The sequence below is a fragment of the Triticum urartu genome, chromosome 3A, assembly GCF_056163025.1.
Source record: "Triticum urartu cultivar PI428250 chromosome 3A, HENAU_Tu73, whole genome shotgun sequence".
NCBI lineage: Eukaryota > Viridiplantae > Streptophyta > Magnoliopsida > Poales > Poaceae > Triticum > Triticum urartu.
This window is the reverse complement of record NC_141875.1, coordinates 670782533-670795412: the sequence shown is the minus strand read 5'-3', so window position 1 is coordinate 670795412 and position 12880 is coordinate 670782533. Positions and strand designations below refer to the sequence as shown.

Below are 12880 nucleotides of genomic sequence, written 5' to 3'. Positions count from 1 at the left end.
CGCTCCCGCTCTCTTTTTAGTTTCTGATAAGAACACCACCGCTGGGTTGTATGCCCTAATCAGGTCCCGAAGTTCGCCAACTGCCGAGTCCAACCCCAACCCTCGGCAGTTCCAGGCCAGGGTGATCATTGTTGCCGGCGGCCCCGCTCCCTGGCAGGGTCCGCCGTTAACTTTTCATGCTCTTCAATACGATCAAAAACGGAGCAGGTCTTCTGTCGAGTGTCCTGAATAAAGGATTCATCACCTTCCTACTTGTCACCATCCCCTTTTGGCATCCATAGTTGTCTCGGTCGCCGCTTCCTAGAGTTAGGTGTGGTTTGGGGGCTGACTCCCCTCCTTCTGTCCTCATAATCCTGCCTAGGCTTACGAACATAGTAGCCTCTCCTCCTTTCCGAGGGGTAGGATGGATGGTAGCCGTATCTATCATCACCCCCTCTACTTGTGGACCCTCTTTCCCATTGACTCCTCGCCACGTATTGATCGTGCTCGTACTCCCTCTGCCTCTGTTGTGCTTTGAGCTGATCCCTGAGGTCCCTCTCTTTCTTCCTCTCAATCTCATGTCTCAAATCTCTTTCTTCTGGCCAGTCTCGCCTCTGTCTCCCCTTTGTGGGAGAGATAACTATCCCTTTGTCCGCCCGTTTCTGCCCACTGGTGTGGGAATTGACCGGACGATCAAATTCTGCATGCAGGTTGCACTTTACTGGGATGTCCCTAACACGAGCATGGCTGTCCTGCTCTTTGGTATTGCCTTCAGATTGTGAGCTCATTGCTACTGTTTGCATTATTGTTCTTCCCTCCATTCACCTCGTTTTTGGAGCCAGTGCTCCTCCCAGGTGAAGCTCTTAGCCAGCCGCCCCACTGCGCCGATTTGTCCACAGAGGGAACGCAGTGCCCCCCCTAAATGCACCAATCGTCCGCACTCGAAGCAAAAATGCGGGATTTTTTCATAATGAAAGTCGAACCACGTGCCCAATTTATCTTCTTGTGTGGTTTTAAGGACAAAACCACGAACAAGAGGCTCGAAAAGAGGGATCCTTGCTCTAACCCGTAGCTGATTACCCCTGGCCATGCCATCCTTATCAACGTCCACTCTAACAACTTCCCCCAACCAGTTGCCCAGTGCTCATTCGAACGCATCCGTCCTCTTTCCAAGTGGGAGATCCTTAACTTTGACCCACACTTCAATGATGTCGAAGACCATCTCAGATGGCCTAACATTGCTCTCGTACTCCTTCAAAGCCAAAACACTAATATCATATTGCCAAGGGCCACTGTTCATTGTGTGTCTCCAATCCCGCTCTTTCCCAAAGTGAAAAACGAAGATGTTGGCGCCCATGTCACGGAACCTTGCCTCATGGTGAAGCCCCCAAGCCCTCTGCATCGTTTTCTCAAGCACTATCCTGTTTAGCGGTCTCAGGGAGAAAGACTTCCCCACCGCTGACCACTTCATATTCTTGGGCAAGATCTGATCTGGTTCTTCATAGACTAAACCCTCCGCCTCCTTATCTAACAACACCATCCCTCCCAATCTCGCTGAGAGGCTCGCAGTGGGATCTGATGTCTTGCATGTGATCGGGGACTTTGAGGATCCCGCACTATTTGTTTTCCCCGGGGTCGCTGTCGCCGCCAGGGTCGCCTTCTTCGCCGGAGTCACCACTGGAGTCGCCTTCACCTTCTTCGCCATGGCGCTGCTCCGTGGAGGAGAGACTGGACCAGTCTGTGTCGAGGGTGACGCACTCGCCGCCCCAGACACCACCGTATTCACACCACCCCCACCGCCAAAACCCTAACCCTAGCGCCAGCAAGAGATCGCCAAGCAATCGCCCCCAGTAGCCCCTTAGTGTTTCGCGCGTGATGGACCCTGCCTGTCACTTTGATGCTGTCACAACGCAGAGAAGCTGAATTCATGGAGTTTGCAGAGTTTGGAGAGGTTCCGAACACGCCCTACTCAACCATTTCTAGTCAAACCTTGGAACCCCCGTACCCCGCTCAACATGTCTAAATTGGGATAAGCTTGGCTATACATCGTCTGACCTGTCAGCCCTTTCGATGAGCTTGAAATTAAAAATGTGGTCTCCCCGTTACCCTCGGTTACAGTGCCATGGCCGGACGGATTCATCTGAGCTTTTTTAACCCCTGCTGGGAAATTATTAAGGAGAATGTAACTGTTACCATCCTCCACCTTGCAAGTAGGAATGGTGACTACACAAACCTAATCAATTATGCCAACATTTTCCTGCTCCCTAAGTCCGTTAATGTGCAAAAAAATGGGAGCTTTTTGTCCAATCAGCCTCATCCACTGCATCTCTAAAATATTCTCCAAGCTCATTGGCAATAGAGTCACGCTGGTGCTTGGCAGCATAGTTTCAAACAACCAGAGTGCCTCCTTCCAAAAACATTGCATTCATGGTAAATTTCCCCATGTTCAAAACCTCATCAAAGCCTTGCACGCAACTCCTAAAAGCAGTGGCCGAAGCGTCAGGGCTCCCGCGGTGACAGTGTTGCTGTGGATGGTCGTTGGAACTGGGCGGCTAGACTTAGGGCTTTGAAGGTGGTCTAGTTGGTGCGCATTTTGTTAGTTGAAGTCTCGTGGGGCAAATCCGGGTGAAGACCTTGTCTTTAGCAGATGGCTGGAGCCGATGATGGCGATGAACTGGTGTCGTATACTTCTTGAAGGCATCATCGAGGTGAATCCCCTACCTCCTTCTGCTACCTCCGGGGGAAACCCTAGATCAGTCGATCGGATGACGGCTGCGTTCTTTGTGTCCTTCCCCCATTAGGGAAGTCATTCTTTGAGGTGTGCATCCGCTCGACAGACCAGCGGAAGGTTTCAGCGGTGGAGTGCCGTTGCATGTAATGCATAGATGACATGGATTCTTGGCGGTGTGGCGCAACAGGGTCTCAGCAACGGGTGTGTGATGATGGACATGCGTTGGGAGGTGGCATTGTCTGGCGTCGTGGTGGCGTCGACGGTAGGCTTGGCAAGGTCTATGCGTCGATACCTGTTCTGAAGATGGGTCGGCGGAAACGGTGGCGACGGCCTCTAAAGCGCGCGCGCATGTGGTGCCCGCTGAGAGACCGCTGGACCGGTTTGTGCCCTCACCCTACAGTTGGGCGGCTTGGTTGAGGCCTCCAGATTTGGATATTAGGCGTTGGTGTGAGTTCTGGACAGGCGGCCCTGATCATGTGCACCTCCTTCGTCAAACTAGTAGGAGTTGCGACAGATGTTGCGAGGAAGAAGTTGGCCTCAGACTTATTGCTGTATTACGTTGTCAGACTTCGTTGAATAATTAATAACAAATGCTTGTGTGCATCTTTGATGTAGAGACCGGAGGATTCAACCTCTTTTTCGAATAAATTGTGATGCAGGCTATAAGGTTGGCTATTAAACTAATACTTTTTTAAGCACCTCTCTTTCCTTTTCTATGCATTTATTGTATTTGCTTAGAAGTATGCATATAATTAGTCTCTTGCATGATAGTCCACTCTCCGGCTTTTTAGCAGCCATGTGTGAACCTTCGTAAGCCGATACGTGATGGGTTAGGTGTAAACCGAGTGTCTACTCTTGGTCAATGTTTTATGAAATACATAAACATTTTTCAAATCTATGAACATATTTTGATTTAAGGACAGTTATTGGATTCACGAACTTTTTTTTGAAATTGGCGACATTTCAAGATTCACAAACATTTCTTTTGTATTAGTGATCATTTTTTAGACCCATGAATGGTTTGTATTCACAAACTTATTTTAAAATCATGGCACTTTAAAAAAATGGAAATATTTTTAAAAGTCACGAGCATTTTTGTAATTTGTGAACATTTGTTCGTAATCAAAAACATCTTTTAATTTGCGAACATTTTGTGAATCTTTGATTTTGTTTTGAATTCAGAGCATTTTTCAAATTTCTGAACACTTTTTTATTCCCGAAACTTCTTTATAATTCCTAGATTTTTTTGTGGTTTTTTTTCAAAGCATGGAAAAAATGAGCAGTACAGGTGCTCGCATTATCCTGAATTTATTTCAGGATTTTCGACGATGCGTGTTCAGTGGAAGGAGATGTCCCGTCGACTTCGAGACGCTTATGATGAATTTGTCAATCTCAAGATGTTATGTCGTTTCACTCTCTCGAAGGTGCAAATAAGGATAGGGTGTGCTTGTGTTCATAGAGGATGAGCGGATAAGCACCCACATTTGCGTCTTGGCGTGGCGGCGGCAATGGGATGCTCTTGGAGTGTGGTGGTGTTTGACTCCTGTGGATTTGAGGAAGATGGTGGAGGATCTGTCCACCTGTTGAATGGCGGGTTGGCATTGGCCCCGGATCCATCATTGAAGAGGCTTGGAGGTCTCCTCCAGCCGATGTTCCTTATCGGGTTAGATCCAGCCATCTGGGGTTGGTAGCTACTGCAGTTTGTTAAAGCCTCCTGGTTAGGGGTTTCTACAATGACAAGATGTGGACGAGCTCCTTGTGATCTCCTTCTTTGGCGTCGGTGAAGATCGTAGGTGATTGGTATTTGCAACGATGGATGTATGCAGCAGTACAACCGCTTGTATCTTCCTTGTCTTGTGTTGCTTGTGTCCGTATCATCTCTGTATCATTACTATTGTGAGTAATGTATGACTACAAGTGTACATCTTCAAAAAGAAAAGTAAGCGCATGCACCTAACGTTGCACGGGCCAGGCCCAACAACTCTCGGGAGATTTGACGCGAGCGTAAAAACGTGTATTCACCGCGTAGGATTTCTCAAAAGAAAATATCACCGCGTAGGTGGTGCAATATATATGAGGTCCTGGTTCCCAAAAAAGAAAACGAATCCGTTCCTCTTGAAAAAAAGACAAAACACGCATCGCGATCGCGATCGGCCGATCGCATCGCCGCTCTTGCCGACGGCGTAGACGATGGCCGGCGGCGTTGACCGCCTGTCCGACCTCCCAGACGAGCTCCTCCTGCGCGTCCTCCACTTCGTCCCAGGCAAGCAGGCCGCCGCCACGACCGCGCTCTCGCGGCGATGGCGCTCGCCGCTCTGGCGGTCCTCAGGCGCCGTAAACCTAGAGACGGACGTCGAGGATTGGGGCTACTACTTGTACAACTTCAATGATAAGAGTGGAGAATCGGACGACGCCCTCTTCTTTTCCCGGCGCGACGCCTTCGTGTCGGCCGCCGAGGCGGCGCTCGATGCCGCCGACGTCCCCGTCACGAGGCTCACCCTTCGTGTCACCGGCTACAACTCGATCGACTTGTTCCTGAACGGTGACAGGCATGTGAAGTTGCCGTCGTCGTCGCGGCGCCAGGGCGCGCTCGCCAAGCTGCTCTCCCACCGGGCGGCGCGCCACGTCGAGGAGCTCCGGCTCGACGCACACGACGCCTACTCGGATGACCAGGCCAGTCTCAGCTCCCTCGGCCACTACGTGTTCGACCTAGGCTCCGTGCAGTCGGAGAACCTCCGCGTGCTGGACCTCACCAACTGCCGCAAACTCGTTCCGCCGGCCAACGGGGTCGTGTTCCCGCGCCTTTCGTCGCTGCGGCTGCACCATGGCACAGTGCGGCTCAACGCCCTCCAGAGCCTCATCTACGTCGCGCCTGCGCTCGTCACCGTCCACCTTGAGTCCCTCGTCATCTCACCACCGACAGCAACAGATAGGGAGTCGGGCTCTTGGCAGGAAGCCTTTAAAACTCCAACTCTGCCGCCCGCAGAAGCCCTGCTCCGTCTCCCTGCGGCCACCGTGCTCGTCCTGGACAGCTGCAACTGGAAGGACAAGGATGGCTGGCGATACCACTACACGGCGAAACGACACTACATAGAGGACAAGGCCGGCGTTGTCCCCGTGGAGATCGACGCGCCAAAGCTACGTCGCTTCAGATATAAGGGGATTCTCCGGCCGTTCTCACTGAGCCCGCGGCCGCCGGACTTGGCACATGCCGACCTGCATTTTGTCCCGCGCGCCCGTGACGATAGAGTGAACAAAATTCTGCGCGGCGAGGCCAACCTCGAGACCTTTTGGCGATTCCTTCACAACTTCACGGGCATCAAGGAGCTGAAGCTAAACGTAAACCCCCACGTGGACATGGCTGTGCTCAGCGAGGCAAGGAGGGCCGAGCTCCTACCCGCATTCTCCATCCTCGACCGCCTTGAGCTGCACGGTAAGGCGGCGGCAGTGGCGATCGCGGGCCTGCTCCGCTGCTGCCCCACACTCCGCAACCTCCGGATCAACCACACTGCGGTGGACCAGTGCACCACTACCCACACTATTGTCACGCCAAAAAACTCTTTCTAGAAAGGAAGTTCAGTGCTGACCATGACAAGTCCATCGGTCTTCTAGCCTGCTATCTAAACTCGAACATGACAAGTTGTGTGAGCATATGATGTACAAGGTTGAGAGATGGATTTCGGATTCATCGGTTAGGAGAAAGCCTGGAGCGTCAAGCTTTATTGTGTGGCCCTTAAGAGATGATTCGACTTGTAATAATGAGAATTTTGCTGTAATTATTTCCGAATCATTTGTTTGAGTGGGCTATTGGTTATGCTTCTAGCATTTCGTTACCGAAAAATCAATCTTGTAATGAGGTAATTTTGCATTTCGGTTAAAATCAGCGATACAAAACAAAATTGAGCCAGTTTCAAACTTTTGTGTAATTTCCTTATATATTGATGTTGGATTTAAGAAGTTCACCAAAAGGTCTGGTCATCCCAAAGGAAGTTCAGTGCTGACCGTGACAAGTCCATTGATCTTCTAACCTGCTATCGAAACTCGGACCTGACTGCGGTGTCACCTGTAGGAAACAACACCGCCAACTCTCATCAGAGCCAGCACTCGTTCGATGTCTAGGGAGCTCTTTGGCTTATTGTCTTGGCGCCAAGCTGATAAAATTCTTCGCCGAGAACACCATGGTACTTAAAGAAATGTTTATGGAAGAGGAAACACGAAGTTGTGGGAGCACATGAGCTACAAGGTTGAGAAATTGATTTCTGATTCGTCCATTAGGAGGAAGCCTGGAGCTTCAAGCTTTGTTGAGTTGCCCTTAAGAGGTGATTTTACTATTAATAATGAGAATTATGTAATTATTTCCCAACCTTGTATTTGAGCAGGCTATTGGTTTCACTTCTAACATTAATTTCAATACCAAAATTTTGATCTTGTAAGAGGTAATTTTGCATTTTGGTTAAACTATTTTGGGTTTGCTAACTCACATCTAGATGTGAAATAAGGGCATCTCCAGCCGCGCCCCCAACAGGCCCCCCAGGCCACTTTTTCGGCGCCGGCGCCGAAAAAACGGCCCAGTCACGCCCCCGGGACGCCGAAAATCGCCGGTTCAGACCTTTTTTCCGCCCGACGGTCACAGGCCGAACCTGGCGCGCTGGGAGCAGTTGGGGGCTCCGGCGCTAGGGAAAAGCACGCCTGGTCCACACCGACAGGGGAAAAGTCAAGGTTTTCTTCCCCCGACTCGCCTCGCACCCCCCGCGCCCTCGGCCACCACTAGCTATATCCCGGCGACGGCCGCCGCCCTACTCCGCTAGATAGCCATTCCCCGCCGGAAAATAGCAGCGCTTCGCCGCGGCAGCCCCTCCCACAACAGCTGGGCGTTTCCGGCCGCGGAGGCGCGGTTTAACGGCGGGTACACGCCCACCGAGCGCAAGGTGTTCGGCGTTTTGCCTGCCTCGGCGATGGACTCGGATGAGGAGGAAGAGCTCGCCGCGCTGCTGGAGGAGGAAGCCGCGGCCGACGTCCAGGAAGAAGAGCATCTCATGGTGCTCGCCGCCCTCGCCCAGCTGCTGGCGAGCAATGAAAAGCCGCGGCGAGGTGGCTCGGCGCCGGGGCGGATGAAAGCAAAGAACCGGCATCGTCTCCAAGGCTACTGCGCATGCTCTACTCCGACTACTTCGCCGATGCTCCACTTCATGGCGAGAGAACATTTCGGTGCCGTTATCGGATGAGCCGGAAGCTCTTCCTCAGGATTGTGAATTCCATCCGGGAGTTCGACAACTACTTCAAGTGCAAGATGGATTGCACTGGCGCTCTTGGATTCACCTCCATCCAGAAGTGCACGACAGCGATGAGGATGCTTGCATATGGAGCTCTCAGTGATTCACTCGACGACTATGGGCGCATGGCCGAGTCCACCAGCATAGAGTGTTTCTACAAGTTCTGTCGGGCAGCGGTGGCAGTGTTTGGGCCATAATACTTGAGAACACCCAATGCGGAAGACACTATTTGTTGAACTATATAATTTGTATTGAACGATTTGTTATTGTACTATTTTGTTGAAGTATTTGATTTTTCTGTGATGAAATATGTGATAAGAAATAATTGTGTTCATAATTGAACGCCGAAACACGACGAAACCACATCGAATATGGGCCTATTCTCGCCCATATGGGCCCTTTATTTGCCGAAATTGCGCTGCAAAGTGGGCCAATTTCGGCGCCTAGGGGCGAGTTGGGGGCGACGACTGGACGCAAAACCGCCCCCAGCGCCGATTGTATCGCCGCCTCGCCCCCTGGGGGCGATTTTTATGAGTCCTGGGGGGCCAACGGCTAGAAATGCCCTAAGTATATCACTTTTAAATTTTAAACCAAGATTCGCGTCTTCTTTTCAGCGTGTGCTCATGAAGCGTGTGTCTGCTTCGGCCCATGTGCCTGGGCCTTTTTCCTTGAACTTTTTGTTTTCTTTTATATTATTTGATGACTGTTGTCGGTCCGTTGCAGCACTTGTGAGTGCCTTTTTTTTGCAATTCTATGCTTTGTATATGCATAATACGGTGTTTGTGTGTTTTTTTCTACGCATTTGCTAATTATAAGTCACATTAAGTTGTCCACCACATAATTGGAGGCTGTAAAATTTGTGCAAAACTGTTTTGATTTGTCTTGTCGCCGTGCCTCACCTTATTCTAGTGAAACTCTGTTGGGCTGTTTTTTACACAGCGCCGCAGTTTGTCTTTTGTCCCGGTGTTTGTGTCTATACGAGTGTGGGTATATGAACTTTGTTTCATGTTTTTTTTTTTGAAAAGGAGGTTAACCCCCGACCTCTGCATCAGAACGATACATACACGACTCTGTTTCATGTGCGTTGGTGCCTCATTGTTTTTTAATCTATTTTTTGTCTGGGCATAGGCCTTTCAGTGTTGTTTTTCATATGGGTGTGGACAAAATTAAATGAGTCAAGCATGTTTTTCTCCATTTAATTATACATACGTTTTAATTTTATGAATTTTTAATTCACCTTTTAGGGTGTAAATTGGTGGACCCATTTGCATGTCCACCCCTGATATGTAACTCGGCTCACCTTTTCTCCTAAATTGCAAGTCCATCCTTCGATATGCAACTAGCCTTAACTCATTTTTGTCCCAGTTTTAAGTCCACCATCGACACGCAACTCGGATGCCCGACACTTTTTTCCTCAGTAGCAAAGTCCACCATCGACGTCTAACTAGGTTGCCTTTATTTACTAATTGCAAGTCAACTTTTTAATACGCAACTAGGATAAACCCACTACAAGTCATAGTTATCAATAATGCTACATCTACGTAAAAAGGTACAAACATGCCTAATCTAAATCCGCCCCCCCTATTTTAAGAGTGGTGGGCCCTTTCACCCTCTCCCTCCAATCCTAGCCCACCACGTTGTTGTTTACGTTAAATCATGCATGTGTTTTCTATAGGTGTAGCATTACTCCATGGTTATTCATATTTTTTTATCGAGAACTATGCATATACCTAGACCTACGTAGAATATATTTTTCCTGCGAATTTGATTTTACGTGTTTTTTGTGCGAAGACGTCCATGGAAGATTAGGATTGGGCCTAAGGGGAGGAAGAGGCCCACCGTTCTGAAATTCAGGAGGTAGAGATAATTAGCGAACAAGATTTACCTAAAACTTTGTAAGTTTATGTAAGGATTATTGAGACAGACGCGTGTACGATTCGGTTCCTGGTTCCCTCAAAAAAGAAGAAGCAATAGAGAAGGAATCCGTTCCTCCTGAAAAAAAGACAACAGGCCCGTATCACGATCGCGATCGGCCGATCGCATCGCCGCTCTTGCCGCCGACGTAGACGATGGCCGGCGGCGTTGATCGCCTGTCCGGCCTCCCCGACGAGCTCCTCCTGCGCGTCCTCCACTTCGTCCCAGGCAAGCAGGCGGCCGCCACGACCGCGCTCTCGCGGCGATGGCGCTCGCCGCTCTGGCGGTCCTCAGGCGCCGTAAACCTAGAGACGTACGTCGAGGACTGGGGCTACTACATGTCCATGTGCAATGATAAGAGTGGAAGATGGGACGACCACCTCTTCTTGTCCCGGCGCGACGCCTTCGTGTCCGCGGCCGAGGCGGAGTTCGACGCCGCCGACGTCCCCGTCACGAGGCTCACCCTTCGTGTCACCGGTCACACCTGCATCGACTTGTTCCTGAACGGTCACTGGGATGTGAAGTTGCCGTCGCCGTGGTCTCCGGACCACGGCGTGCTCGCCAAGCTGCTCTCCCACCGGGCGGCGCGCCGCGTCGAGGAGCTCCGGCTCGACGCATACAACGTCTACTCGGACGACCAGACCAGTAGGCTCAGCTCCCTCGGCCTCTACGTGCTCAACCTAGGCTCCGTGCAGTCGGAGAACCTCCGCGTGCTGGACCTCACCAACTGCTGCGAACTCGTTCCGCCGGCAACCGGGGTCGTGTTCCCACGCCTTTCGTCGTTGCAGCTGCACCATGGCACCGTCCGGCTCGACGCCCTCCAGAGCCTCATCTGCGCCGCGCCTGCGCTCGTCACCGTCCACTTTGAGTCCCTCATCATCTCACCACCAACAGATGGTGTGCCGGACTATAGTTTGCCCAACCAGTCGATCTACCGCCAGTGGAAAGCCTACGCTCCACCTCTGCCGCCCGCACAAGCCCTGCTCCGTCTCCCTGCGGTCACCATGCTCGTCCTGGATGGGTGCAACTGGAAGGACAAGGATGTCTCACGACGAGACTACATAGCGGACAAGGCCGGCGTTGTCCCCGTGGAGATCGACGCTCCGAGGCTACGTCGCTTCAGATATAAGGGGCTTCTCCGGCCGTTCGCACTGAGCCTGCTGCCGCCGGACTTGGCACATGCCGACCTGCATTTTGTCCCGCGCGCTCGCGATGATAGAGTGAATAAAATACTGCCTGGGCACAAGGAAACCAACGAGGATCCATGCCGCGACGAGGCCAACCTAAGGACCTTTTGGCGATTCCTTCACAACTTCACGGGCGTCAAGGAGCTGAAGCTAAACGTAAACCATCTCGAGGACATGGCTGTGCTCACCGAGGCAAGGAGGGCCGAGCTCCTACCCGCATTCTCCATCCTTGAGCGCCTTGAGCTGCACGGAGTGCACAGGCCCCAAGGTAAGACGGCGACAGTGGCGATCGCAGACCTGCTCCCCTGCTGCCCCACACTCCGTAGCCTCCGGATCAACCACACCGCGGTGCACCAGTGCACCACTACCCACACTATTGGCACCACGAAAAACTCTTCCATCAATCATTTAGCCCGCTATCAAAACTCGGACCTGACGGCCGTGTTACCCGAAGGAAACAACACCACCAACTATGATGAGGTCTCTGATATCCCTGGCTTGAGCCAGCACTCTTTTGACTGATTAGGCAGCTCTTTGGTGAGAGTCTGGGCTTGCACTTCCTGCTTGGGGCGGCGAATGGTCTTGGCGCCAAGCTGATGAAATTCTTCACTGATAACGCCATGGTTCTTGAAGAAATGTTCATTGACGGCGGAAACACGAAGTTGTGTGAGCACATGATGTACAAAGTTGAGAGATGGATTTCTGTTTCATCGGTTAGGGGAAGCCTGTAGCGTCAAGCTTTGCTGTGTGGCCATTTGTTTCAATGTAATTATTTCTGAACCATTTGTTTGAGCGGGCTATTGGTTCGCTTCTAACATTTCAGTGCCGAGGTATCAATCTTGTAAAGAGTTAATTTTGCATTTCGGTTGAAATGTTTCAGCAATACAAAAAAAAAGAGCCAGTTTCAAACTTTTGTGTAATTTCCTTATCTTGTTGTTGGATTGAAGTTGAGTTCATACCAAAAGTTCCGACCATTTGGCCAAATTGAAAACTAAAATTCCATTTTTTTTAGTTTGCCACAAATATTTCTGAAATCAAAGGCTATGTCAGAACTGTTGGCTCGTGGTTATGTCTAAGAAAATTCTCTATATGTCATCTTAACATTAGCGCCAACAAACTTTCCACGCCGCGTGGTGCTGGTACGGGTGGCTGCCTCCCGGTTCTCCATAAGGCCACAACTACGACGACCAGAGGCTCGCGCTGGCCATGCAGGTATCCACGAACAAGGAGAATAAGCCCGGACGCGGAGTTTCTGCACCCGAGCTCAAATGAGCTCGGGTGAACAGTAAAATCAAAAAAAATTAAAAAAATCCAAATTTTTTTGGGAGAAACATTGACAAAAGTTCTAAGTGCTTGCAAAAATTCGCCATGAAATCACATTTCTAAAAGGCGTGGCAAAAAAAACAAAATCAGTACTCTGAAAAAGCTAGTTTCAAAAGCATTTTGGATCACTGAATTTGTTTTTTTGCCACGCTTTACAGGAATGTGATTTCATGATGAATTTTTGCAAGCACTTAGAACTTTTGTCAATGTTTCTCCCAAAAAAAAATTGGAGTTTTTTGAATTTTTTTTGATTTTTTTTCGATTTTACTGTTCACCGAGCTCAAATGAGCTCGGGAGCAGAAAGGCACTTTCGGGCCCTCATCTGTTCTGTAGCCCCTGAAATGCATACTTTTTTACAGCATGGGTTTGTTTTGGGCAGTGAGAAAAAGCAATTTTCTTTCTCCAAGGGCCATTGGCCGAATCTTATTAGACTATGGGAAAGGGTATAGCAAGAAACAGTCTAGGCGGACTAT

General features: G+C 50.3%; 1 pseudogene; it reads left to right on the top strand.

Annotated features, from left to right (window-relative positions):
* The first annotated feature begins 4823 nt into the window (after positions 1-4823).
* On the top strand, positions 4824-9664 carry LOC147981356 (putative F-box/LRR-repeat protein At5g41840; annotated as a pseudogene).
* Positions 9665-12880: the final 3216 nt, after the last annotated feature.